Source organism: Plectropomus leopardus, chromosome 9 (genome assembly GCF_026936395.1).
Source record: "Plectropomus leopardus strain MGB_pleo_1.0 chromosome 9, ASM2693639v1, whole genome shotgun sequence".
NCBI classification, from domain to species: Eukaryota; Metazoa; Chordata; class Actinopteri; order Perciformes; family Serranidae; genus Plectropomus; species Plectropomus leopardus.
In genome coordinates, this window is record NC_142184.1 from 31100874 (window position 1) to 31127901 (window position 27028).

Genomic DNA, 27028 nt, shown 5'->3' on the forward strand with positions numbered 1-27028 from the left:
ACTCTTCTTCAAAAACCCATACATGCACATGCATCAACAAGCATGTCAATGTGGTTCCTGTATGTCATAATAGTTGTACATCTTTCTTTCTCTCTCTCTCTCTCTGTCTCTCTCGCACACACACACACACACACAAACACATGGACACACACGGACACAGCAGCAGCCCAAGTGTGTGACAGAGAAATGCCAGTCTTTATCGCGCCCTGCAGTTTAACCCCTTCTAATCCCTTCAGAGTGGCGGAGCTTTATGGTCAATTCACACTCTTTCATGCTTTTTATTCTGTCTCTCCCTCACTGTAGCCTCAAGAGTAATCCCCCCAGCAGCTGTGGCAAAACATTAGACGTGTGGAATAGACTCATCACACACAGTGACAGTGACATGGATATAACAAACATACACAAAAGCACATTGAGGAAGTCACACAATACTGAGTGGCTGATGTAAAAGGACGCCTGAATAGACGGTGAAGTTATTGATTGCAGTTACAAAATCACACTTTTTAATTTTTATTTTTTTTTTAAGATTATGGGAAGATATTCCACTTTCTTTATTTTTAATCAACCAAAAAAGAAAATATTCAGGATAAATGTTCATTTTACTATACTTTTTTTTTTCTTTCCTCACAGTTTGCTGAACAAAAACGATTTTTATATTTTAGCAACATATTCTCATTCAACAGTTTGTACGATATCCTAATTAGCACCCTGCAAATGACGTTATGTCTTTACCGTAAAATTACTAAATTAATGGGGGTTAGAGTTTGAAGTTACGTTGTTTAAGTTTATGCAAGTAAAATTACTGTGGTTATGATTAGGAAATTAAACATGGCGACGGCATATTGTAAAATGACCCAAAGTTCACTCAAAGTTCACATGGTCCCGAACACTAGTCACTTGGGACCACTTCCATAATAATCCCATCACCACGTTGTTCATGTGATTGCAGCCTTTTAAAACACATGGTTACACAAAAATTACTGGTTCATGATTACTTGGGATGTGTACAAATTTTGGTCAATTACTTTTAGTAGGAAAACATAAAAACAGTGCATGAGAATTGAGAACAGCCTGATTTTAATTTTGCAACTAATGACTTTTTCCATGTAGATTAATTTAATTTGCAGTGTTGCTCAAATATTAACCAAGATTCAGTTAGTGTACTGCCTACTTTTTGCCTGTTTTCACTGTTTGGCTATAATGTGAGACTCTGAACAGGAAGAGGGCACCATATTGTTTCATTTATGTCAATCAAACTGAAAGTAAACAGTCAAACTAAGCAGCTCAAATATGAACCAAAATTATTTAACTGCTTTGCCTGTTTCTCGCCTCAAACATTTTCAGAAGCATATTTTAGTGAACTGTTGACCTGTGACACTGTTTGACTGTCCTGTGACAAAACAGCCAAGCTCACATTAAGTGACCTACTAAGAGGGATGTTTATTGGTCTGGTGTGGTGCAGTGCACTCTGGTAGTTGTAGTTGTGCTCTACTTCTTAAGCAAAAGCAAATACTACAGCACCACATTTTAAAAGTATGTGTCTTTCTACTGCACAGACAGACAGTCATTTTATGAAAACTGCCTCTTTCCAGCAGTGAAAACACTTCTTTAAGAGAAATCTAAAATATAGAAAATCAAAAATTACTAACTGTTGCAGGAATAGCTTATTAGTTCAGTATTTGTGCCTGGTTTTATTTAAAAGAGACAAGAATCCATGGCAGGCTCACCCATTTCTGATGACATTGCACCACATCAAACACACAAACAGGTGCAGGTATGATTGAACAGAGTTTACAATAAAGCTCCATAGAAGAAGAAACATGGAGTTGAATTCCTTCAGGACTACACAGAGAAGCCAGTCAACTACATCAGCACACAGTGGGAAAATGAAATGTTGTGTTCAACAGCCACATAAACTGTTCAGTTTCCTCGGTTTCACAAGAGGAAAGAATTTGAAACAGTGTGTGGAGAGGCAAGGCATGAAACACACACACACACACACACACACACACACACACACACACACACACACACACACACACACACAAAAATGCTCAAAAACAAACCCCATAGCCACACACAAAAACACGCTGACTCAAACTCACACATAATACCTCACACAACCAATTTCAAAAAACCACATACATAAACACTCCCACCGCTTACACAAAGGCACACGCTGCTACGAACACACACGTGCACCCACACACACACAGAGCAAGGAAGTGTATGTATGCAGTGAATGGCTCCGTTTCTCTCATTAGGGAGAAGGAGCTGCCTGCAGCAAAGCCTCCTCTAGTCAGTCTGCTGAGATCTCTAAAACCAACAGCACCAGTCAGACAGAAAGAGAGCCAGAAGAGGAATAAAACAGTCATACACACTGCAGCTACACTAAACAAAAAAAAGATGATGGGACTGGATGGAAGAGAAAGTGGAATCATAAGCAGAAAGAAAGGGATGTTAGGAATGGAGTAGATGCAAAGTGTTTTTAAATTGACTAATCTGACTTTCACCTGTAGCACAAAGAACAGCCAATAGTAGCCAAGATACAGAATCTGGGATGTTTCAGTGAGACAGAATTGATGCTTTTCCAGAGCATTAATCAGAATCAGAAATCCTTTATTGATCCCCAAGGGGAAATTGCCTTTAATGAAGGTAAGAAAAAGACTAATCTGCTTGCTGATTTCTGTTCTTGTGAATTAGTTATTGCTTAGTCCAACTGTCACCTGCAAGTGAAAAAACATCTAGTTATCTATTAAAACTGGGGATCATTACTGTGAAAGTTGTTTTTTTTTTAGATGGCAATACTGACAATATTTCACTATTTGTCAGGTTCGACAGGATCTTCTTCACATATTTCTTGTAAAAAGCCAAGACTGTGGTTGAGACCACACGAGTCAAGGCTGAGAAAAGTCCTATTCATATTCACTGCAGCCTTTGGCTTTAGAAAAGTTTGAAAGTCATCGGAACAGGAACCATAAACAATGTCAATTTCACTTCATTCTCAACTACTTCTACTCTGGAATCATGATTAAAAATTTAAACCTGAAATATGATATGAGAAACAGGTCCCAAATTTGCTCAAAAAATTAAATGTCTAAAATGAAGATACTTGGTGGTTTACAGCAAAGACACACAATGAATCATGGGCATTACTAATGCTAATAAAAGTGAATGTTGAAAGTCATGGTGAAGAATTGGTGAATTTCTCTCTGGGGTGCAGTCTGATTTCCAGTGGAACTGACCAAGAAAGACAGGAAAGGAAAATACAACAACAACAACAACAGCAACAACAACAACAACAAACACAGCAACAACAAAAACTGTGCCTTATTGAGACCAGAGACTGAGACCAAGACAAGTTTGAATGAAAAAAAACACCAGGACAGTCAGTTAATATAAACAAGACTACAGGTTTACAGCCATGCTAGCTGCTCTTTGAAACTTTACTCTGAGGCAATGATGGTTGGTTGGCTTGGTTGTGAGACACACAATATTTGCAGAGATGTTACAGTGCGTTCACATTGGTCCAGTTTGCATCCAAAAACTACTGTAGCATAAGCAAAAACTGGCAAAAATCATTTTAAAAGGTGAAATCCATCGACATTACATCAGCAGCAATGTTATTGAATGGGTTTACAAGTCAGACACGAATAATTGCAGCCTGTTTGCGTCTGCCAGCAGCCTGAAAAAGCCTATAGGACAGTATTGTATTTTGATGCCAGACATTACCAGTGTGTGGGCTTACATTCTGTAGAAACTAACGGGTGTGGGTGTTTTGATGCCAACATACACCGCAAGTGTGTGTTGTCTGAAATCAGATAAAATGTTAGCTGTCAGAGTAATTCTATGGAAAAATTGGAAAGCGAACAAAAGCAACAGCTCTTACATTATGAAAAACATAAAACTACCACAAATAACTAAAATTTTAATATTATTTGAATTTCAATACACAGAATTTTTTTAGGTTTTCCAAAGCCTTGTAAATATCTTCAAGGACAGGGAGAAAGATAAAGCAAAGCACAGAGAGAATAAAGAGACGAGAAGAGGATAAAACACAAAATAAAAGCACACAATACGTAAGCTGTGGAGGAAGGAGAAAGAGAGAGAAATAGAGATAGGCATAAAAACAGGAAATAATAGACAGCCCCATTAGGCAGAGGTTATTGAGTAAATTCATCTCACTAGACAAAAGCTTCTCCCATAGTTGTGTCACTGCTGCTTTCACAAAACCCAACACTTTCTCTCCAATTTCTCTCCATTTGCAACCCCCCACATCTGTAAAAAGCTAAATTACCCGTCTGCATTGCCTTAAAATGGTTTCCCATGCATCACCTCCCTATGTAGGTAGCGATATGCGGAGCAATTTCAGCGGCCGAGGAGATGCCTGAGCACCAGCGCTTTCAAACAGGAAATCTCAAGGTGCCTTAAATGGATTTCAACGTGTTTTTGACCCTGTGGTTCACTTTGTTGTGGGGGAGTGGAAGCATTTACTATCAACACTGCACCGTTTCTGTTTCTTATCAGCTGCATCCTTCTTTCAGACAGAACGCAGGGGAATTGAAACCTGGCAGAATCACATCAGAAGACATAAGAAGGAAGGGCAACAGAGCTAGGCTGTGCAGAACCTCGCTCCAGGAGGCTTAAACTGTGCGGAGAAAGTTCATTTCTCAACTCGAGCAAGAAGTTCATACATCACAGCAAAGCGAAAGCCGATACCTTCGAGCAGGAGTCAGGCATCTGTACACTGTACTTCTCATTCCTACTAGAATTCAGAGCAAGATGAATGTCCACTTGAGATGTCACACAAGAAGCCTGATTCCCCAGAGATATTGGTGGTGCCGTTGTGCAGTTTGGTACGAATTCAAATGAACAATCAATCAAAGCAATCACATTTTGGTGCGCTTACAGAGAACGTGGAAGGATACAACAAACACCTGCTGAGGTGCCCTTGAGCAAAATGCTGAACCTGTAAGCTACACTTTCCACAATAAGAGTCAAGAGACACGTGAGAGGACGCATCACTCTCTGATCCTATTTCTTAAACATACACATGGACAAAACCTTGCAGTCACCCCTCCCTCACACATGAAGGCTGGTGTTTGACTAAGCACTCAACAAAATGAGATGAGCTTGTGTGTGTGTGTGTGTGTGTGTGTGTGTGTGTGTGTGTGTGTGTGTGTGTGTGTGTGTGTGTGTGTGTGTGCATGTGTGTGAGTGTGTGTGAGTGTGTGTGTGTGTGAGAGAGAGAGAGAGAGAGAGGATTGGAAGAGTGTTTATACATTCCCTGACTAAGCATTTCCTTGACCACTGTCATTCCTGTCATTTCACCACCATTTCTGGATTTCAGGTTTCAGTTTTCCTAAAATGTTAAAAACTCAGCATCGATGGCACTGTCTGTTTACCATATATTTTTCCCCAGCTGGAAAATTGCTTCCATTGGCAGCATGATGACGCACAAATCATACAAATTCTGTTTTGTTGTTTCTTGTGGTCTGTTTCTTTATTTTTTCTTTCCTGTTTTGTTTATATTTGTTTGAAATTGAGGGATATGAATATTGACTGGACTCCTGGGGAGCTGTGTAGTGTGGGGAATGACTGAACTCTGGATTGTTATATTTTTCACAACAGGAAAAACCATTGGGTAAGTTCTAGCTTGGCTTTGCACTGAAAGTAAAGGTGACTTTTAGAATATCAAAAACAGTATATACTTTGTACTGCAATTATAAAAACTACTGGCAATTTTAATGCCAGAAATCGAGCATTTCTGAGAAAATGTCTCTTGAACAATAGTTCTTAACTCATTGAGTGCAATTGACGTATATATACGTCAAAGTGTGTTTTCGGGGCACAAGGGGGCACTCTCACGCTCCCTGTGTGTAATTTTTGGGGCTGCTGGGATTTGTAGCTGTAGTACAAAAGATGGTAGATCAGAGCATGAAGTGGAGTAGTCGGGATCAGAGAGCAGAGCGATCTGTACAGAGGTGATTTAAAACCACAGCAACGAAGCTACATCAATTCAATATCGGCATAAAATGCCCCCCAAAAAACGGAGAGGGTCAGGTGGCTAGTTTCACCAGCGGACGCTGGAAGAAACTCTCATGTTTTTAGTGTCTTTGTACAAAATATTCTGTGGGCCTTGAAAGATGACTCTAAATGGTCCTCAAAATGGCCAGAAAAGCTGGCACAAGCCACTTTCCATTATATAACAGGGCTGGCACTCAATGACTTAAGACCAGTAGTCACTGAAACTCCAAATTTACAAAAATACATGATTTGAATATTAAGTGCCAGTATGTTATTTAAACACAATACATGCCTCCATTATGTAATTTGGTTTTTAAAAAGGGCCGTGGTCATTTCATGTATTTCTGTGAGACCAGACTGACGAAATATCATAAGTAGAGATGTCCTGGGCTGATTCTAAGGAGTCAGTACTGAGCTAAAGATTATTTGCAAGGGAAGAAACTCCACTGTTTAACACCAGTCTACAATTGCTTCTACTGGTTAAACCCCACCTATACACCTCGCATTCACCTGTTCACTTTGCAGAAGTTATCATGGCCAGTCTCCACTCCCTGCTACACTGAGCTTGGTGCATCTTTGTGGGGAGTGACAATCCCTGTACATATTTTACATATAATTTATTCCATGTGAGTCAGCTGATTAAAATCTTTTCTGTTTTTCTGTGTCTGTTTCTCCAAACTAACCTGAGCCAAACAATTTCACTGTAGTTCCAGAAGTCTGATCATGTTTAATGTTGTTCACACTGGAAATGTCCTTTTTGAGAACACATTATAGTGCCTTATTGGAAGACTCCACCAGCTGCACTAGGATGAAGCAGCAAGACGCTGTTTTAAGGAAAATTGAGGTGATGGACAGCAGACTGATATCATCTTTTGTCTCATCTAGGCATAGTCATCAAAATCAGCAAAGACTGTTTCGTCAAGTGTAACACTCATGCCACTGTCTTTATGCCTCCTTTCACCTCTTTCATACCAACTTCCCTCTCTCTCCGCAATTCCTGACAATCTTAATCACTTCCAGAAACACCAGAATTGGAATTGCACAACTTCAACCTCAGTCCCTTTTTTTCTATCCGTCCCCTCCCCCGTCTTCAAGTCCTCTCATCTGAGTCACACTGTCAGGAATACCGTCACTCTCTCTTTGCCTTGCTGGCTCCAGCTCCCTTTTCTCTCTCTCTTATTTTGTCATTTCTCACTTTTTAGAAACTCGCCTCAGTTGTTTTCTCCACAACTTTACTCTCTTGATGTTCTGCTGCTTTCTCTTTTGATTATTTCTCTCCCTTTCCATGCAGCTTTCCAAATACATACTAGAGTTAATACATCTCAAGCTAGGTTCCCAAGTATTTCAGGAGTTTGTTCAATTTGAATAAAAGTGGGATCAAATATAACCAATCAAATTTGTTCATCTTCAGACAACGCAATGTATAGCTAGAGGATAACAAAGAACAAATTACCCTTGCCTTTTAGTTTTCAGAAGATTCTTCATTGTCTTGTGTATATTTTCCGATCTTTTGAGTTTTGATGTACTAACTCTTTGCAATGTTACACTTGTTTGCATAAAAACTACCTGAAAGTTGGACAGAAATGTAACATCTGTCATTACCTTTGCTTTTGACCTTCTCACCCCAACAACATCCAATTTCTTCAGCTTCTTTCATCCTATCTAACCCCCTCTCCTTCAGTAAGCTTTACCAGCAAGCCCAGATAGCACAGCATACTGCATATTGCCACTTTCACCCTCCTCTTGCCTTCACAGGCCTCACTTATCCCTTCTCTCTGCACTTTGCTACACAGAAATCCCCCATTCTTCCATCTTTTTTACTCTCTGTCCTCGAGGTGTCTAGGTCAAGTGAGACACTTTTATTGTCGTGCATCCTAACAGGCTGCGATGCAAAAGTGGTTCCCATCCCTACAACCTGCAACAGATTCTTTCTATTTGCTTAAATTTCTGGTGTCACCCATGTTAAAATTCTAACTGCACCATAAACACCACTGAGCGGCCAGACTCTGCTGTTAGATCTTTGCTCTCTCTTGTTCCATCATCTGCTGCAAAGCAACAGACATAAGCTTGGTTGTTTAAGATAAGCCTGCAGTGTGCCGTTTGTGTAAATCCTGACTTCCAAACATTCAAATAGTTTCCTCTGTCAGATGCTGCAAAGCAGCGTACTTTAACACAGAAGCTTCACCTCAAAGTGCTTTACATGGGCTCGCCTGGGGGAGAAAACCAGAAGAAGAACACAGTGCAAACCTATTCCTCTCTGAAACCCATTCAGTATAGTTTTAGAATTTCTTTTTTTTTTTTTTAGCTTGTACCATGGTACTATCCTTCCTGGTGCTGTATGGCCACATTTGAGAGTTGTTTGAAAATAACAGCTGGCATTGTTCTTCAAATAAAAAAAGAGGGTACTGCATGATGCCTTCTAGTCATAGTAGTACTGAAGTATGGCCTTATCCTTCCTTCTGTCCACCTTTGCATTTTCCTCCTGCTCCTCCCCATGGCCTGGGGAATGTCTAACCACCAGTACAGATAACAGAAGACAGATCTGCATCTCAGAGCCATGTACGGAAATAAACAAGAACCTAGCTCTCTAACATTGACCTTGGCCCAGCACTAAATATAAACAAGGAGAAAAGGAGGGCAAAGGGAGGATGTCCGAGTGTGTGTGTCTGAGAAACATGGGGACGTGCTGATCGGACCAATGTTGCAGAAGCACAGGAAACGCAGACAAGTTCAGTAATGCGGGTTTGTTCAGCTACACACACACACACACACACACACACACACACACACACACAAACACACACACTGATTATTTTGCTGCCTCAACTGTTCAGACAGCACAGAACATAAGGCAGAAATTGGCCATTTGGGATAACAAACACAAGCTGTATGGTCTGCAGCAGCAGAAGAAAATGGGTTGCTGAAATTCTTTTAATTGCTGACAAAACAACGGCAGAATTATCCTTGCTCACACTAGGCTAGGAAATAACTCCCCCAACCACCCACCTACGAGCCTTCGGTCTCGCTTCAAGATACTGAACCGGCGGATGCTAACGACGATCAAAAAGCGCCTCGCAAGTCCTATTTTGAACTCAGGGAAGCGAGTGTTTGCAATCAGGTGGCGTGTGAAAGTGGCTGCCACCTCCGTCTCCTGGTTACCTGTCACATCTGTACGCTGTTGGAGCGTCTCTTACAAGAGAAACTATTTCAATCTGCCTGCCCTGTTTGATCTTCCTTGGCCTTTCACTGCAGAGGCTGCATCAAAAAGGTGCCGGGAACTTAAAAGCTCCATCACCTCATCTCATCTCTCTCTCTCTCTCTCTCTCTCTCTATCTCTCTCTCTTTCCCAGCCTCTTCCTCTGTCTATTTGGTTCAGGCAAAAATTGGGAGTTGTAAACACGTTGTCACTGGCTCATCAGAAAAAGAGCTAAAAAGACCCAAAACAAGACAATTTGGCTCATCTGCTGTAGTATCACCCATGTTGGAGTCAAAACAACAAAAGAACAAAGACTGTTAAATAAATGAGGTTAAGAAGCTGCAAATTAATTAACAAAGTGATGATGATATTCTTTTGTTTGTGAATTCTTTTTCACCACTTCCATTTTTCTAACCCTGCCCAGTCAGGGCTTGTCTCATTCGCAAATTCTTACATCATCCAATCTCATCTTGCTGCCCACATCCCCTGAGCCAATAAGTTGCTGGATGCTGCACTTAAAATATCATTGTCAAATTCTAACTTTTAGACCCACGTACCCGCTGTGATCTTCAGATCAGGCAAATTTACCTTAGAGCTTTCCCAGCTATTGGCTTCACTCCACCACCACCAGCATTCTGTGCTCGTATGGAGTGCTGTCCCATCTTTTATCTCCCCAGGTCTAAATTTAATGAGGGCGCTTTATTTTTAACATTGTGAACTGTTGCTTTTCCAATAGATATTGGTATTCTTTTAAATGATCACTCCTTATTCAAATGACTGACAGAGACTGTTATAGCCAGAGAGAGAGAAAAGCTGATCAACACATCATGCCTCTTGGTTGTAATCAAGTCTGTAACCTAGGAGAAGTGATTCACTGATAAACTCTTGTATCAGTCATATTTTTATTTGATCTACATGCCAGTCTCAGCTAATTAAATAAACTGCCTCCCAAAAGCAGTTAAAACAAGTGTTCCTGTATATGGGATTCAAACTGGTGTTTCGCCATGTAATATCAGCTTACTTGGCAGTCTATAGTCATCAGCCGCTCGATAGGCGAGAGCGTGGCTCTGACACTGCTGGGTCGGCGCTTCAGCTCCCACTGGGGCCGCCCGTGCAGCATTTCAATATAGACTGTGAAGGCACTGTGAATAAAAAACCCTCAGCTAAATGCCATCTCCATTACATCCTATGGATATGTTATTATAACACACCTCCCTCTCTGGGGTGTTTCTCACATTGAATGAGTTAAAACTGCTGTATCAATCTGGTTTATTGTCAGTCTATTGCCATCTCTCTCACTCGGTTTATTTATTGCAGGCACTTGAAGTGTGGAGCGGGTTGCGCGGAAGGACCGCAGGGCAAGTTGCCGATCGTCTGTAGCTCTTAGCTCAGCCGGGGGTCTGAGCCGCTGAGGGCTGAGAGCATTGACACAGCACCACCCCCACACCTGAACCCCCTACACACAAAAACTCCCTGTGGTGATGTTTCCACTCAAAAACAGCAGCTTTCCTGCTAGGCAAGGTGGTGAGCCCACAGTGTCTATTGTCACTCAGAATGTGGCTGATAAAGCTCAATGTCAAGAATGATCAAAAGGGAAGAGAATTCAGACAACGTTACACATAGTTACCTCAATTAAAAAAACATGACAACTCCAGATTCAATAAGGACAGCTTTAGAATAACAGCTTAAATCCCAGAAAATAGCTTAAAATTTGCTATAAAATGTCATGTACCCAGGCACTATGTGATACCACATCCAATATCGCTACTGAGCACCACAAACACACTATCAGATCATATACAGCATACATACGTTTAATCTCAGCCACTGTAGATTTTATAAAACAGCAAGAAAGTATGATGCAGTTACTTTTAACACCAGAGACACTAACACCAAATGAGAAGTGTCATCCTGGAACTTTCTTTAAATATTACTGAACGCTGGTTACGGCATCCAAAGGATGTCTATAATACACAGAAAGATGAATACATCGAGAGCAGCGAAGAAAGAATGATCTCCTCTAAGAACAAATTAATAATAAAAGACTCCAAGAATAAACTAGGTAATTAGGTTACAGGCACCGCTGTCGTCGGAGTCACATTTTGACTCATTTTTGGGGCTAAAACCTCTAAAATTGTTGTGTCTCTGCAGGTGTAACAGCAACTAATATGCTCCCCAGTCATTATGTCACTATAACCATGCACGCAGTCAGTTTGGATGTCACGCCTCAGCCCTAAAGTGGAGGTGATGTTCAGGGCTTCTGCCTTATCAACGCGTCCCAGCACAGGCACATCATGACACACACACTTGAGAGAGAGGAGGGAGAAGTCTTTCTTCCCTATACATCTCTTTGCATCTTCTCCTCAGCACCAACATCATCTCACACACACTCATCCTCACAAGTTCACCCTGGAGAGAGATAAGATGCAAGAGAGAAAGAGATGAGAGGAGATTCAGACTATGCAAAGACTCCCCTCTCTCTCACATAGACACATAGACACACACACACACACACACACAACCTTCAGAATTTTTTTTCTGTGATTTGGCAGCCAAACCGGTGGCTTGGCGCCCGTAGTCTCTCAAAATCAGCCCGTCTGCCTCACCTACGCATTTCAAGTCAAAAATTCATAAGGTGACACAAAACTGTCAGCGCACGTTGATGCCACTCCAAAATGACGAAGCTGTGTATTTATGTGTTTATGTGTGGGTGGTTGAGGGGCTCCCACACACACATCTGCACACACACACACACACACACAGACACACAGGTCAAACACATTATACACATTTTCATTTTGCATCTAAACAAGCACACATAGGCACATAGCTACATACATGCACAAACTTGCACACAGTCATGGTCTCACTGCACACTGCCTGCATACACTACATACATATGCGCACATGCACACGTACAATTAGTGTTTTCAAGTTCAATTTGTGCAACAATGTTCACCTCCCTACAAGGTTTAATCCTGTTTTTTCAGCAAAATAAAAAACAGAAGCTACACATCCAAAACTCCCATAATATCCCTATAGGGGATTGTGTGCCTGTGGCGCGCTCAGCTGAGGGTTTATAAAGACTATAAGACACTAGGCAGTCTAATGGCATCACTGCCAAGCCTATCATTGCGACAACATTCCTATAATACCCCTGCGACCTGACAGACCATATAAACATTAAAGCTCCAGCATGTGGGAGATAAAACACCCCTGTGGAGCTCATACACTCAAACAGCCTATTCAGGCTGTCACTTTGCATCCCCAAAATCCGCAGTTCCTTCCCGGGTGAAGTAAAGCAATCCTTCACCTTCAACAACTTGACCAAATCCAAGAGAAAAAGACTCGAAAGATGGTTCATCCGCCACCTCCTCGTGCGTCTGGCTGCTCCTCCGCCGTGTGCGCAAAACGAGCCATGCGATGTTTCGGAGCGCAAAAAAATGGTATCAACAGAGAGCCGGATTTCTCCCGCAGCACACACTGCTCCGGGTGTGCTCATGACGGGAGACAGATATCTTGCACAGTAGGGCAAGGAGAGGAGAGGAATGGGGTGGGAGAATGTCACCAACATTTCGGATGGAGGGAAAGAACAAGCTCCAAGACGGGTAGAGAGATAATTAACAACCACAAAAAGTTTGGCTGTACTTACTGATCAAACCGCCCTTCGCGTTCCTCCTGCTTGGCATGATTTTTAGGATGTCAGAGTTGCAGCAGAAGACATTTCCATTCCCGGCGGGCTTGTCAGACAGCAGCAACAGCAGCAAGCAAGCACCGGTTCCGAAGCTCAGCTCTGCAGTTCCGTGCGCACAGGAGAGCAGCGCTCAGCATGAATGAGAGGAGAGCTGCGGTTAGACTCCGGCATCCCCTGGCAGAGAGAGAGAGAGAGAGAGAGAGAGAGAGAGAGAGAGAGAGAGGTTAGTGACATGAGTGCGCCCCCTAGCTGCCTCATTGCGTAACAGCGCATCGCCAGAAGCACCGCTCCATGGCGCGCATAGGTGGCAGCATCGGACCCGATACAGGCTGCTGTAGCGCGTGTTCTCATGTTCCTAGTAGTGTTGCTGAGGCTCAAACATGTTATGATGAAGGTTGTTTATCTAGGATCAGATTCTTTGATACATTTCTGATAAAAGGCCGCTCCTATTCAGCTTGATTTATTGCTTTTGTCATCTTCTAATAACACATGCAGAGTGGCACTGCTCTGTTCTCATGTCCTCCTGCTGCTCACAGTGTGTGTGTGTGTGTGTGTGTGTGTGTGTGTGTGTGTGTGTGTGTTCTGAGTTTCTCGTATGTTAAGTGTATTCTTGTGTGTGCATACATGTGAAAGTGGGCATGTGTGTTTTCTACAGTCTGTAGGTGCTTGTGAGCATTTATGTGTGTGTCTGTTCAATAGCATTTACAGCTGAAGGTCAGCTCCTTTGAAACTTGACAAATCATCTCTATCGGCAGTGCTGGCCTTGTCCCCACATCCTCGAAGATTGCAGGCTGCTGGGACTAATTTACAGCACATTTGCACTTCACTGTTTTTATTTGCAAGTAAAGGCATTGTCTGAATACGTCCAATTCTGACATGTGAAGAAAATAAAAGCTCGTAGGGCCTATTAAGAACCTACTTTCTATTTTGAAGGTAATCTACACAGACACTAACTTTAGTAATTTCACTGCCTAATTCGTCAACCGTCTTTACCATCCTTTCTCTCTACCCCTTCAGTGCTTAAGCTGTCCTGTTGAAATAAAGGAATGAAAAGCCAAACAAATCTTGCAAAAAAAAGGGGGGTGGGGGTGGGGGAGTATAGTGAGGGACCAAGCTGGCAGGCATGAGGAGACAAAGGTGGATTTTCTAAAAGAGACCATTATATGCCCAAAAATGAATGCAACAATTGACAAAATATGTAACAAAGTTCTTGTCAAAGAGGTCAGTAAAACAGAACTTACCTTGGGCTATGCTGACTCAACATAAACTTAACTGAACAGACTAAACTGAGCACACAAGGAGGACAGATGGCTGAACGGGACTTCTGAAACAAAGAGGTAACACAAAGCCAAACACTGCCAACTAACTGCAAATAAAACCTCATAGCATGAAGATTTTAGAAATTACAAAAACAAAAAGCATCAACAACTTGATACAGTCTGATGTCTCCTCTATGATGTGGCAGACACATGGGACACTTTGATTGGCTGCTTTCTGCAGAGTACTAAACAGCTCTGTTTTGGGGGAAAAGGGGCCTAAAAAGATATGTAGCAAGTGGAAGCAATGGCAGTGCCCCCTCTTATCAGTGGTCACTAAAAGAAATAAAAAAAATAAAGAACCATTTGAGGCCAACCTGTCTACCAACAAACTTAAGTCTGACTTCATGAAAACTTAACTAAATGTGCACTCTAATAGAAACATATGCACTACCAAATAGGGGTGGGCAATATGGCAAAAATATAATATCTATATATAATGTTTATTTAAGGCAAGATCACAATTTTATCAAGATTCTTTTTCATTTTGGATTTTAAGACTACTCTGCACGTAACTGAACAGTACAACCAAGCTAATTTCCCAATCGATTTTGTTTTCCGCTGTTTTGATGGAAACCATGTCTTTTGTCAGGTAAAATATTATAAATGTTGAATTTTTGGGTGGGACAAATTCTTCTGTTTTATTTATTTTCATAAATGACTTCCCACCTGTGAAATAAAGCGGGAAGGGAAAAAAGCCAAGACTTGATGGCTTGCTATGATTGGTTTATCTGTGAATCTATAGGGAAGGCAGGAAACAGACTAGCAAATAGTGCTTCAGCTGAGAAAATACAAGACTAGGTTAAGACCTAGTATATGGCTGGACCATGTACAGTGGTTCCTAACCTTTTGTCTTCAGGGACTTATTTACTATCACTGAATACACTGAAGACATATTTTAGGGATATTTCACATTAAATTAAAACAAAGGTTGAAAATTAGGCAATGTGCCTGTGGCCCCAGGCCCCCAAATCACTATGTCTGCCCCTGGTGGTAATAACGAGAGCTCAGTGCCAGCGGCTGGATGAGACACAGAGCGACGCGCTCTAAATACTTCCATCCAAAGTCTGACTAAACCTGAAACTTACACAAAGTAGTCTATAGAAGTCTAAAGAATAACTGTCTGTTGGTTCATTCAGACACTTTGGTGCTGTGAGGAGAAGCTCCACTCTGTTTGTCTGTCTGTCTCTAACCATGCTGCACTGTCAGGCGATCAGCAGTTTGATCCGTGATAATGAAATGCAGCTCAGTTTTCAAATATACAGCTGTATTCTACAGTCAGTCCTTCACCACATTACATGATTGTTCAACACTTCTGCTTGTCACAGTGTTTTGGCGTGAGATTTGCTTTGATGTCATGAGAGCATGAATCTGAAGAAAGTGTGTGTCACACGCCAGGAGTGTGAGAGCTGGCAACCCTGAAATATGTTAAAATGCAGAACAATACATTTATAACATCTGCTTTCTCTGGAGCTGTACCCGCTGATCATTAACACATTCTCCCTCTGCAGCTCCGCTCGGACCCGGGGATGAACATCCCGTGTGACCAGCACAGACGGCGCCAGAGTCGACCACATGATGCGGTACAGCCAAAAAGTTAGGGTGCGTCACGTGTATGAGCATAGAACTACATCAGAGTTAATGTGTACTGTAGCATGGTACAAAGATCTCTCCCTGACAGCGGATCGTGGACACATTCAAATTCTTCATGTCGCACACCCCTACTGCCAACAATATTTAAGAAAGGGGCAGAATTTTGACTTCAAAGGTGGAGGGGGTACAGTAAATACAGGCGCAAATCCTCAAAAAGGCTTTTGTTTTTCCAGATGCTTCTACCCAAGGTAGTCCAAAACAGTCCTGATATACCCGTAAGCAAGGCTTTTGCCATGGACAGACTGTGTTTTTTTTTCTTTCTTTTTTTTTAAAAAGAAAATTACTTCTATTTAAGGTAACATATAATGGTATGTTGGCACAATTCACAACACACGGATTAAGAAACTTTGCACAAAAGAAAAATACAGGTGATGCAATAAAGAAAACGGAGGAGTTAATGCAGTTTTATGTTAACATGTAAAAAATATGCCTAAATGTATATATTTTTACCCTTATTAAACCCTCATGGTGCTCAAGATTTCAAAATGAATCTCCTCTCAATGTTTAAACCAGACAATTCAAGCTCCATTTGAATAGATACTTTTACCACTTTGAGATTTTCTACAGAAATTTGAAATTATTAATTCTCATTTCCATACTCTCAATTCATTCTCCGTGTCATTTCCCAAAAAACTTATAAGATACAAACACAATTACAACTTCCATACCTTTTTTACTAAAATTTTTCTAAAATTTTCTAAAAAATTTTTTTGACTCTTAATTGTGAAAAGCATCCAATGCTGCCTTTTAAGAAAGTGCAGGGAAGATGTCCCCTTGGTCCACCTGGTAGGCCAAATTACATACCTAACTGAGTATGACGTATGTATCTCAAGCTATGTGGCATCTTTTTTCCTTCCTGTTTTCTAATTTAACCTAGTGTATGTGCAATGTGCATGATGTCAAAAGGTCAACCACTCAAGAGGAGAAAATGAACGTTTGAGTGGAAACTATAGAAAACTATGGTGTTCAGGGGGTTAGTGTCATTTAATCACCTGTAGCAGCAGAAGCAGCCATCTGACATTTTTGTCACCAAGCATCTATTTGTAGTAAAATGACATGTTTACTGTCATTTGTATATTTTTCTTTTAAAAGACAGTCAAAGTGTAATGCTTATTTTAGTTTAAAAGATTCATCAATCACTTTTTTTATTTTAACAATAAATCGAATGTGAAAGGAATTCTGAGTATCCCACCCCAACTGCGTAGCACTTCTGACATTTATAATCTGTCTTGGCTATTTGTTTTTGGTTTTATTTACTTTATAGCTTCAGTCCTTCATTAGACCTTATTCACAGCAGACATTATGACTTGTAACAGTAGGAAAAGCACAGATGAAATGGATAACATTAACGATGGCTCAGTTCCATTAAGTGTGCCTGTGTGCAATTCCACTGAACCTGTATGCACAATACCAGGACCTCCACTAAATTGAATGCAGCTCTCATTTATTTTATTAAATACACCCGTGCTTTTCCTTTTTACCACAGGCTGTTGAGAGTTTTAAAAGAAATGGTCTTAAAACATTTCTTTTTAGCAAAACTTACTACTTTTAAGGAACTTTTTTACTGGTTGCTCTACCTGCTTTTATGCTCTTCATTTTTATTACTTTTAAATATGCTTTTATGTTGGTTGTTTTTATCAGTTTTTATGCTATGTTTTTATCTTGTAGCATTTTAATATTTATTCCAACATCAAAGTGTTTTACAAATAAAATCTATTATTATCATTACTACTACTACTACATGTCAAAATGTCTGCCGTGAAAAATGTCTTTTTAATAAAGAAGCTCCTGCAAAGCCGCTATATGATACGTGCCCAAAACCACAGAGCAGCAAGTGTCCAAAAACACATCTCTTTATGAATGCTATCATTGCTTCATATCAGCTGGATGTGTTATGGATTTCCTGCGGTCACTAGATGCCAAAAATCACACTGGTTTTGCATGTTTTTACTAAACAACAAATTAAATACATCTTACCTTAGGCTACTGCAGACTGTTTAACAAATCATATCATATCCTTTATGAGAAAGACTTAAGGTTCAGGGCTGCAGTGATAATGCTGCTGCATTCAAGGAAACTCCGTCTTCTGAGTTTCAAGGATTGGCTGCTACACAGTAACATTTTTAATGCAAGTTAAAACAAATTTGACCTTATCCTTTTTGCTACAGTCATGGCTTTGAATGTCTGTCTTTTCTTTATTGAATTAAAGGAAGACAATTTAACATATCACGGTAGCAAAAGCCGAGGTGCAAATCATAAAATTAATGGTGGCTGAATTCCGCTAGGCTACTTTGATTTCAGGGTCTTGGTGTTGTGCGTGTTGACTCACTGTCACGGCTCACTGGGAAACTTGAGTTAAACAGAGCCATCTTTGGCATTTTAAGTAACATCTGTGCTTTTTCTGCAATGGTCAAGTCAAAATATTTGCTGTGAAAAAGGCTTTGTCGTCAGTTTTAAGATGTCAGACCATCCCTAACAGCATTATCAAGGAGATTTTTGAAAATGTCCATCGCCCGCAGCTGTAATACTGATGAGAATGTGACTTTGATGCAAAAAAAAGTGGAAAAATTGTTTAAATTGAAGGATTACTGCCATGCACAAGTTTCATGGCATACAGAACTGAACTGAAAAATGTCTTGAAGATAGAAAAACAATGTTTGAACTCATGATAAGCTTTGAAAAGTGGTTGTCAGAAAAGTATATTACAAAAGTATGTTATATATGAGTGGCTGAGTTTAAACACACAAGCTTTGGTTGCATTTGCCTGTATTATCCTTAATTTATTAATTCATTTACTCTATTGTCGAACAGAATGGTAAATTAAACTTTTCCATCATGGCTTCCACCATTAACCATTTAATAAGCAGCATGTAGGATTCATAGCATTTAGTGCCATCTAGTGGTGAGGTTTACAGATTGCAACCAGCTAAAACTTCTGCCACGTACTAAGTGTAAACTCTTGCTTATGCCTACAACACACTGCATGCATGAGCAGCATGTGACGGCAGCCTCAGCAAACTGCAGCGTGTAACACACTTGCAGTGTTCCCACTGGCAGTGTTGTTGCTGTGATGCCATTGCAGGGCTCCCTGCTGCTAAGTATTTCCACATTTATAGGTACATTTTGTGAAATTGTGCAAGCTTCTATGCACTGTCAACAAAACAATAAAATGCCTTGTGTCAATAACTGATGGGATTCTGTTGACCGACATTGTCAGAGGACTTTTTAAACAAAAGCAGGAAAGTTTGAGTAAAAGTGCATTTAGTAATTTTACACCTATCGTTATTGTAATATGACATGCATTTGTTTCCATTATCTCTCCCCCTCTCTCTTTCTCTTTCCTTATTGTCATAATCGTAATTCAGTATTTTCAGCTTAATTTCAATTTAAATCATTTCAATTATTTACGACATCTATTGCTTGTCTGTCCGGCCTGGAAGAGGGATCCCTCATCATCCTCTGCTGCTCTTCCTGAGGTTTCTTTGTTTTTTTTCCCCCCGTTACAGAGGTCCTTTTTCCTTAGGTGATGTGACGGTCTAAGGGCAGGGGGATGTCGTACGCTATAAAGCCCTCTGAGGCAAACCGTGTTTTGTGAAAATGGGCTTTATAAATAAAATTGACTTGACGATATTTGTATTTCCTCATCTGTGAGACAGATAAAGACATAAAAAAAATAGATATGTAATAAAAGGTGGTATTGAGTTGATATAATTATTAAAACGCCATTTTCACAGTCGATGATTGCTAACAACTACACACAGCACCTGGAAAGCCCTAGATGTCCCACGGCTGACAAGCAGCTGAGATGCGCCTAACAAGAGATTCTCAGGCAGGCAGTGTGGCTGCTCTCACTTGTTAACATGTGCACTAAAAAAAAATCCAACTTCAGCACATACACACGGGCTGTTCATGCAGGCAGCGTGTTCGGGGCCTTAGGATTCCTTTGGTGTTCAGTGTTCAGACGGTATTTAATGGGAGCCGAATTATCTGCAGAGGTATCTTAGTGTCAAAACAAATTGAACCTGTGATTAAAATCTGTAAAAACACTAAATAAAGCAGTTTTATGTTTCAAAACTCTCTCCAATGCTGTTTGGCTTGTTGCACACAGGCTGCAAGTCCAACACCTGCTGATGTGTGATAACCTTTTTTATGATCCAGATGTTCAGGAGGTTTTTACCAGGAGTTGAATTATACGCAACTGTCTACTCCTCTCCAAAACAAATGAATCTACTTATATAAGTCATTAAAAACACTGAATAATGCCGTTTCATGTTAGAAATCAGTAGTTTTCTGATGCATTTTGACGAGTAGCAGGTGGACCACTAGCCTAGCACCTGCAAATGTGTGCTCACTTTTTCTCATATAACTTCTGATCAAGACGTTGAGGATGTTTTTAACAGGGGCAACATTATCCCCAAATATCTCATCCACTCCAAAACAAACATATGTGGTGTCTTAACTGTTGCAAACACAGAACAAAGCAGTTTCACATTATAAATCAGCAGTTTTTCCAACACTGTTTGGTTCTTCGCATGGGATGCTAACTTAGATGGCTGACACAAAAATGCAAATGGCCCTATCTAGAGCCAGAGTTTGTTTTGTCTGCTCTGGGCTACTGTAGTAACATGGCAGTGCAACATGGCTGACTACATGGAGGTGGACCTGCTCCAACTGTAGACATAAACAGCTCATTCTAAAAGGTAATAAAAACACAATTCTTATTTTCAAGCAATTATAATCTAAAAAAAAAAAAAAAATATTAGTATTATGTTATATTCTATTTCTGCCAATATATTCCCCTAAATCATTCACACTGGACCATGAATTGCAAAGAGACAAAGGTGGATTTGTACTATAAAGAAGGATACATTATTTTGTGTGTTTAAGCTCCATCATTTTCGTTCATCTGCAAGAATTTGTCGTTTTCTTCATGCTGGGCCCCTGCTATGACCTTTACGGTCCCCTTGTGCATATTAAATGTTGATATTCCTGCCCATATTAGTGATGACTGGGGAGTTTTCATGCAGGGCAATGGGGTGTCAGGTTCCTCCTCTCCACACTGAGGCAGAGGATGTGGTTACACAGATGATACTCCGCTGCTCAGATTACTGTACGCATGCAAGCGTATGTGCACGTGTGCATTTGTGTGAATATCCTTGGTCCTACGCGGCTCATTGTGGCACTGCCGGTCTAAGAGTTCATTTCTCATCCTGAAAAACCTCTGAGTCATCCACATCTGCCATGTTCTGCTTGTACAGCCGGAATCTTTGTCAATTAAAATCAACGTTTTATTAAATGTCTTGTTAAGGACGTGTTGAAAAGCAGGAGCCAGATTCAGCCGAATGTCATTAAACTGCCTGATTTATTGGTTGTGTGGAGTTTACCACCTCTTTAGGTTACAATAAATCACAGTTTAATTTCTTGTGAGTTATGAGAATAAGGAAAAGGGGAATAGGGAAAACCTGAGATATGTCTATCTGTGTTTGCATTTTCATGATCTCTGACTGGAGGGTATACTACTTATAATGTTATATTTATTTAACGGTACACAATGGAAAAAGAATCAAAGCAAATTAACTATGCTGAAAGTATTAGGTATCACCTCGAATGTTTTTATGGAAGTAAATATGCAGTAAATATGCAGCTGCACACAAAGGATAGCTACTCCCACTAAACAACTGATAGCATTAAGCTTTTAAAGTGTGACTGTGATGTGTGTTCTATGTTGTTGTTCTTTCCTTTTTTTGTTTTTTTTGTTGTTGTTGGATACGCTCTTGATCTTTTGTACAGTGTCTTTGAGTTTGTGAAAAGCGCTTTATAAATAAAATGTATTATTATTATTATTATTATTATTATTATTATTATTATTATTATCATTGTTGTTGTTGTTGTTAAGGGTACAACGACTTGCCACTGCACCCATCACACATACCAATATTTTTGCTTGTAAGGAAAAACATTGAATACTTTACCAAAATGTTAAATTATTCTTTGAAAAATAACAATGCAAGAATGTGAGCAACTAAATTTAGTTGTATTACTGTATTTCTGTCTAAATTATATGCTCTCCACAAGCTCCTGAGGAAAATATTTGCCTTTGTAGCTGCTAAATGCTCCAATATTAACACCAGCTAATTGCTCATTTTTTATGCTGTAACTGCTGGGCAGGTGGTCGACAGTGGGTTTATCCACGCTCAGATGCTGGGGCCATTCAGTCTATGAATGAAAGTTCTCTGTGGGTTCACAAAATCATTGAATCTATTGTTAATATAAAATTAATAAGCAATATAAATATAAAAATATAGATTTATTATAAAACTAGAGCCTATAGGTTTTAGAATTGTAACACTTTCTTATTTTAACTGAAGGAACTTTGCACAAAAACAATAAAGGCAGTGCACTTAAGCAAAACATGTGAAGTGAGGAGTAACATTAACCTGCATTTTGTTCATGTTAAGATGTATCAAAGTATGTAAAATACTATTAATTTGACACACTAACAGTTTTTATTTTTTCTTTGGCGGAATATCAAATAAAAGTTTGACCTTATTTTAATCCTACGGAGCTAAATATTTTAAGATGTATCTTCCCTTACAATGATTAAACTGGACACTGCAAGCCTCACCATAACATACATTGTTACCACTTTTAAAGATTTGAAAGAAGTCCTGTACGTGTACTTTTTTTTTAAAAAAAAAACTTTTTTTCTTGTTTGTTTTTTTGGTTTTTAAATATTGTATTAGTTTTCAGATTGTAAAAAGTGGAGGGGTCCACTACTGCCTTCTTAAAAAGTGCAGGGCACATGTCCCCTGTAAATTATATCCCCATGTATTTTCTGAACTTTAATTCCAGTCTAACGGTAATTACATGTTACTTTTTCTCATATTTATTTCAAACAAACCAGAAACAGAAGAAACATGTCTTCTTGCAAATAAAATTATTCTTCTTGAAAGAGACTATAAGAACAGACATTCAGTGTTTGGGATTGCAAAAAGCTTTCATAAGCGAAGTACATCAACTGACAATAGAAAGCAGAAAAACAGACATTTCTTTAAAATTGTTGTGGCTTTTGACTTTTTAAGTGCAAATTCTGAAGCAAGCAAAAGGGTTCTGCTTCTTGTTGTGCGTGGCTTGACAGCATGTAGCCAAGCATGGCGTGAATGAAAATGTGTTTGATCAGCACCATCTCTCTCCCTTATTTCTCTGGTTTGCCTGCATCTCCCTCCATCTCTACCACCTTCCAACAGAGCCTTGATCATCAACATCCATGTTATCCAATAAACGCCAGCTGTTGCCAAATCATAATTAAAATCTCTGCAGAGATGCCTGAAAAAGAAGCTAATAGGCATTTAAAAAAAAAAGTTTGTTTTTTTTGCCCCCCTTTTTTCTCGCTTTAAGCCACAAATCAAATTAACTCTTAACTTTTGTACTTAAGAGCCGAGGTCTACGTGCGTGTCTGTCGAGATCAAGCAAATCCACGTCTTTTTTTTTTTTTGTCAAAGTTTGTTTTGTTTCACATACCTGATTCTTTCAGTGTGATTTTTTTGGGGGGATTGATCAGTGACAAAATCAGTGATCCTCCTGATGTTAGACTCAATTCTGAGAGAAAATGCAGCAGCAGTTACAGAGAGATAGAGAAGAGCAAGAAAAAAGGCATGCCAGCAGATGGAGAGAAGAAGGAGAGTGAGAAAGAAGGAGGGAGGGAGAGAAAGAGAGAGTGGGTGGTGGGGAACTCTTTTAAAACAGCAGCTCAAAGGATGACCGGGCTTCCTTTCACTTGCTTTGTCTTGGTTTGATCTCTATCTGGCACATGATGCACGCCTACGCACACTGCACAGGTGTAAGCACATGCACACACACACAGAGGGCTCAAAGGCCAGACTTCTCTCCGAGCTTCCTCCTTTTGTCTCCTCTGGATGCGCCTGTAATTACAGCTCGGCCAGTGATGAACAGCAGGGGAGGCTGCTAATGCTACTGCATGAGTGTAAGCAAGTGTGCCGATGAATAACAGCCACAGAGAGAGAGAGAAAGAGAGCACAAGGTGACTGGTTTTTGTTCATATTGTTTCCCAGACGGCAGAGAAACAGAGCTGGACCCGAGATGCTGCTCATCTGCAGCGTTCTACAGCTTCTGTTTGCTCTGTTCATTATTTCCTCTCCACTCTAATCCTCGTACATTCCCCAGTACTGCGCTCGTCTTCTTCTGCCACCTATTCAGTCACTGATATTATGTCAAAATAACCTACATGGAGTATGACTGGTCACTGAAATTTAACATTACATTTTCACTACTTTTTATTTATAAAACATGTTGCTCAATGACTGTATATGAATTTTCTGTAACAGTATGATAGCATATGGGTATATCCTCATCACAATAAGTAAACTGTGCTTGTCTGAAAATGGAGCATTGACAGGGTTTCTCTCTCCCTTTTTTTTTTTTTAATCTCAGGCATTCCTTTAGACTAAATCGATGCTGGCATGTTTATTGTAAGTTTATTTCTCATTTTGTCCAGACCAGGGTTTCTCAAAAGGGGGTACCCCTATGGGTACTTCAGAGTGCCACAGGGGGTATACCAGATTATTTTAATATTAAATACACAAATATCAGCAATGCAAAATTCAAATAATTATACCAAAATAATAACCATCCACACCTTGGAACTTGGAAATGTGAAAAAAAAAGGAAAAATGTGTGTTTCTCTAATGGCCACTTGAGGCTGGCTCCAAGAGTGAGTCCATCCCTATAGACACCCCATGTTAAAACTTCCCAACAGAAGTAAACATGTTTACAGCATGGTGCAGAAATGTGTTTTGGTGTATAAAGTATAAAAAAAATAATGATAAAGATGTAAAGAGAAGTAGATAGAGCACTGGCAGCACTGTCCTGTTCATTTCAATGAAAGTTCCTCAGTGGTGGACAAAGCCAAAATAGTTTAACCGATGCATGTTAAATTACCTGAGTGATCGGGCACTGCCTCTGTACTGTGCAGCCCAAAGAGCAGGCGCACAAAAGACTTCTGCCGGCCGAGCAAACTATCTCAGGTCTAGCACTCCAATAACTTGAATAAGGATGAAATAATTCAATCATGCCGCTCTTCTAGACTTTCCAAATGTTATGAAATGGATTAAACCCTGATAGCGAAGCAAGTCATTTTGTGTGGGGATGTGGCATTCAAAAAAATTAATTAACTGATTTACAAATGTCTCTTTCGCCATATAAGTCAATGGGAAAAAGTCTTTTTGGGCTGCAGGACATCACGTGACAGGGCCAGAAGTTGTACTTCGATTGTTCATCTACTACGAAAACTGGCTTCAAGCCTGGTGCACTTCCTGGGGCTTGTTCAAAATGGGAGTCCACAAACCAGTGGGTGATGCCACAGCAGCTACACCCATTATTTCAGTCCATGGTGTAAACACACCATTAGAACAACAGTCTTGTGAAGAGGGATTACTATGTAGCTTGCTTTTTTGAAACTATCTGGATGTATTAATTTATTTATTTTTTGGAAAATCAGTGCATATCATACCTCCTTTCTTACTCTTCATTTTGGACTTGGCAAAGGGAGCAAATACGCAAGAAAGAGCCAGTGAAATGCATAGTTTATCTACAATTACAGTGAAGTTGCTGCTGTCTGGAAAGACATACTAGTTATGAACAGTCACATACACGCACACACAAAAATGCACACGTTAATTTGTTTCTACAGCCAGCATTTGCAATTCATCTCTGCATGACCCGATTCTGACGGCTAATGACAAAAGGACAGAGCGTGTATGTGTGTGAATGTGTGTCCTCCATAAGGGATTAAAAAACAGGCAGATACAAACAATCACACAGTCACTGGTGCTCACAGTGTGCATACACACACAGAAGTTTGCTTATATATCATCACTGCATTTATACACTATTTAAAGTATGTTTTAATATATAACAGTGTTTTATCATAGCAATCATATCCTCCAGCCAATGCGTTCACTGTGCTTAAGCTCCATTGTGCCTTTGTATAATTTATATTTCAACAAAGATGATACATTGTTGAGCTTTTCTTTTTCATACTGTCATCAGCCAAACACCTGAACTCTACATTAAGTCTGTATGACAGCGTTATGTAACAGTTGCCACATAAAGTCATCAACACCTAACAAATTAAACTGCAAAGTACAAAATCAAGAGCTGCGTTTAGAGTGGTAATATGAGGAAAAACTGCCTCACCAGAATAAGTGTTTCTATAGCCTTATCAGAAAAAGTTAATTAGTCCACTTGGAATGCTCATGACATTTAATCACTCTGGATAAAACAGCAGGTATCGTGACAGTGCTTGCTCGGAAACATTGCTTTTGGAGCAGAAATACATCTTATTCTTTTGCTCACTGAGTGTAAATAACACCAGTGAGCCTCCAAGAAAGTCAAAAACCATTTTTCTCAACATTTATTCCAATTACACGCATGTAAACACAAACTTCATCAGATCACTTGATTTAGTGTTCAGAGAAACAGCTCATTTGGAAACTTCATCTGGAAAGAGCTGATTCAGTAATAATAATGCAACTGGAGCTGCACATACTGATAATGTATAGATGCTTAAGTTGTATCCATAAAAACGTTAAACCAAAGAGCAGCAGCTTTTTTGGGTCTGTGTCAGAATAACAAAATAATAATAAAAAAAACCCCACAAGAATTCTTCCACACAGTGTAATCTCCAACTCACCAGCAACACTTATCGGGTCAACTTGAGGTTTAATTTTTCTAAGTTTCACTACTCCACGGCTCCTTGGTTCTAAACTGTTGTCATATTATAATGCAACTCAGTAATGTAACTCTGTGGCTGGGGATAGGAGGGATCTGGGACAAAATAAATGTGTGCAGATGACACAGCGAGGGAGCGGCGAAATTAAAGTGTAATAGAAAAAATGCTGCTGATCATAATTGCCAGCGCTGAAAATGCTGGTCTGTACTTCCCCTAAAATGTCCCCATGTGTGGCCGTCTGCAGAGGCTCCAACGTCTGCAATTATTTCTCCGAGAAGGATTCGACTTGAACTTCAATATCGCTTTCTCCTCTTCCTCTTTTTTCCCTTCTTCCCCCTCCTCCTGCTCCAGACCAATTTGGGGTAGCGGGGCGATGGTTATCTAAATGCAAA

The 27028-nt window shown here is 40.0% G+C and overlaps 1 protein-coding gene across 2 annotated transcripts in view; it reads right to left on the bottom strand.

The window, feature by feature from the left end:
* Positions 1-27028, bottom strand: part of LOC121946885 (plexin-A1-like) — a 377140-nt gene that overhangs the window by 322168 nt on the left and 27944 nt on the right. For both annotated transcript variants that reach the window (XM_088082491.1, XM_088082493.1), the window contains exon 4: positions 12876-13091. The gene's annotated coding sequence lies outside the window, so the exon portion shown is untranslated. The remainder of the gene's footprint in view (positions 1-12875; positions 13092-27028) is intronic.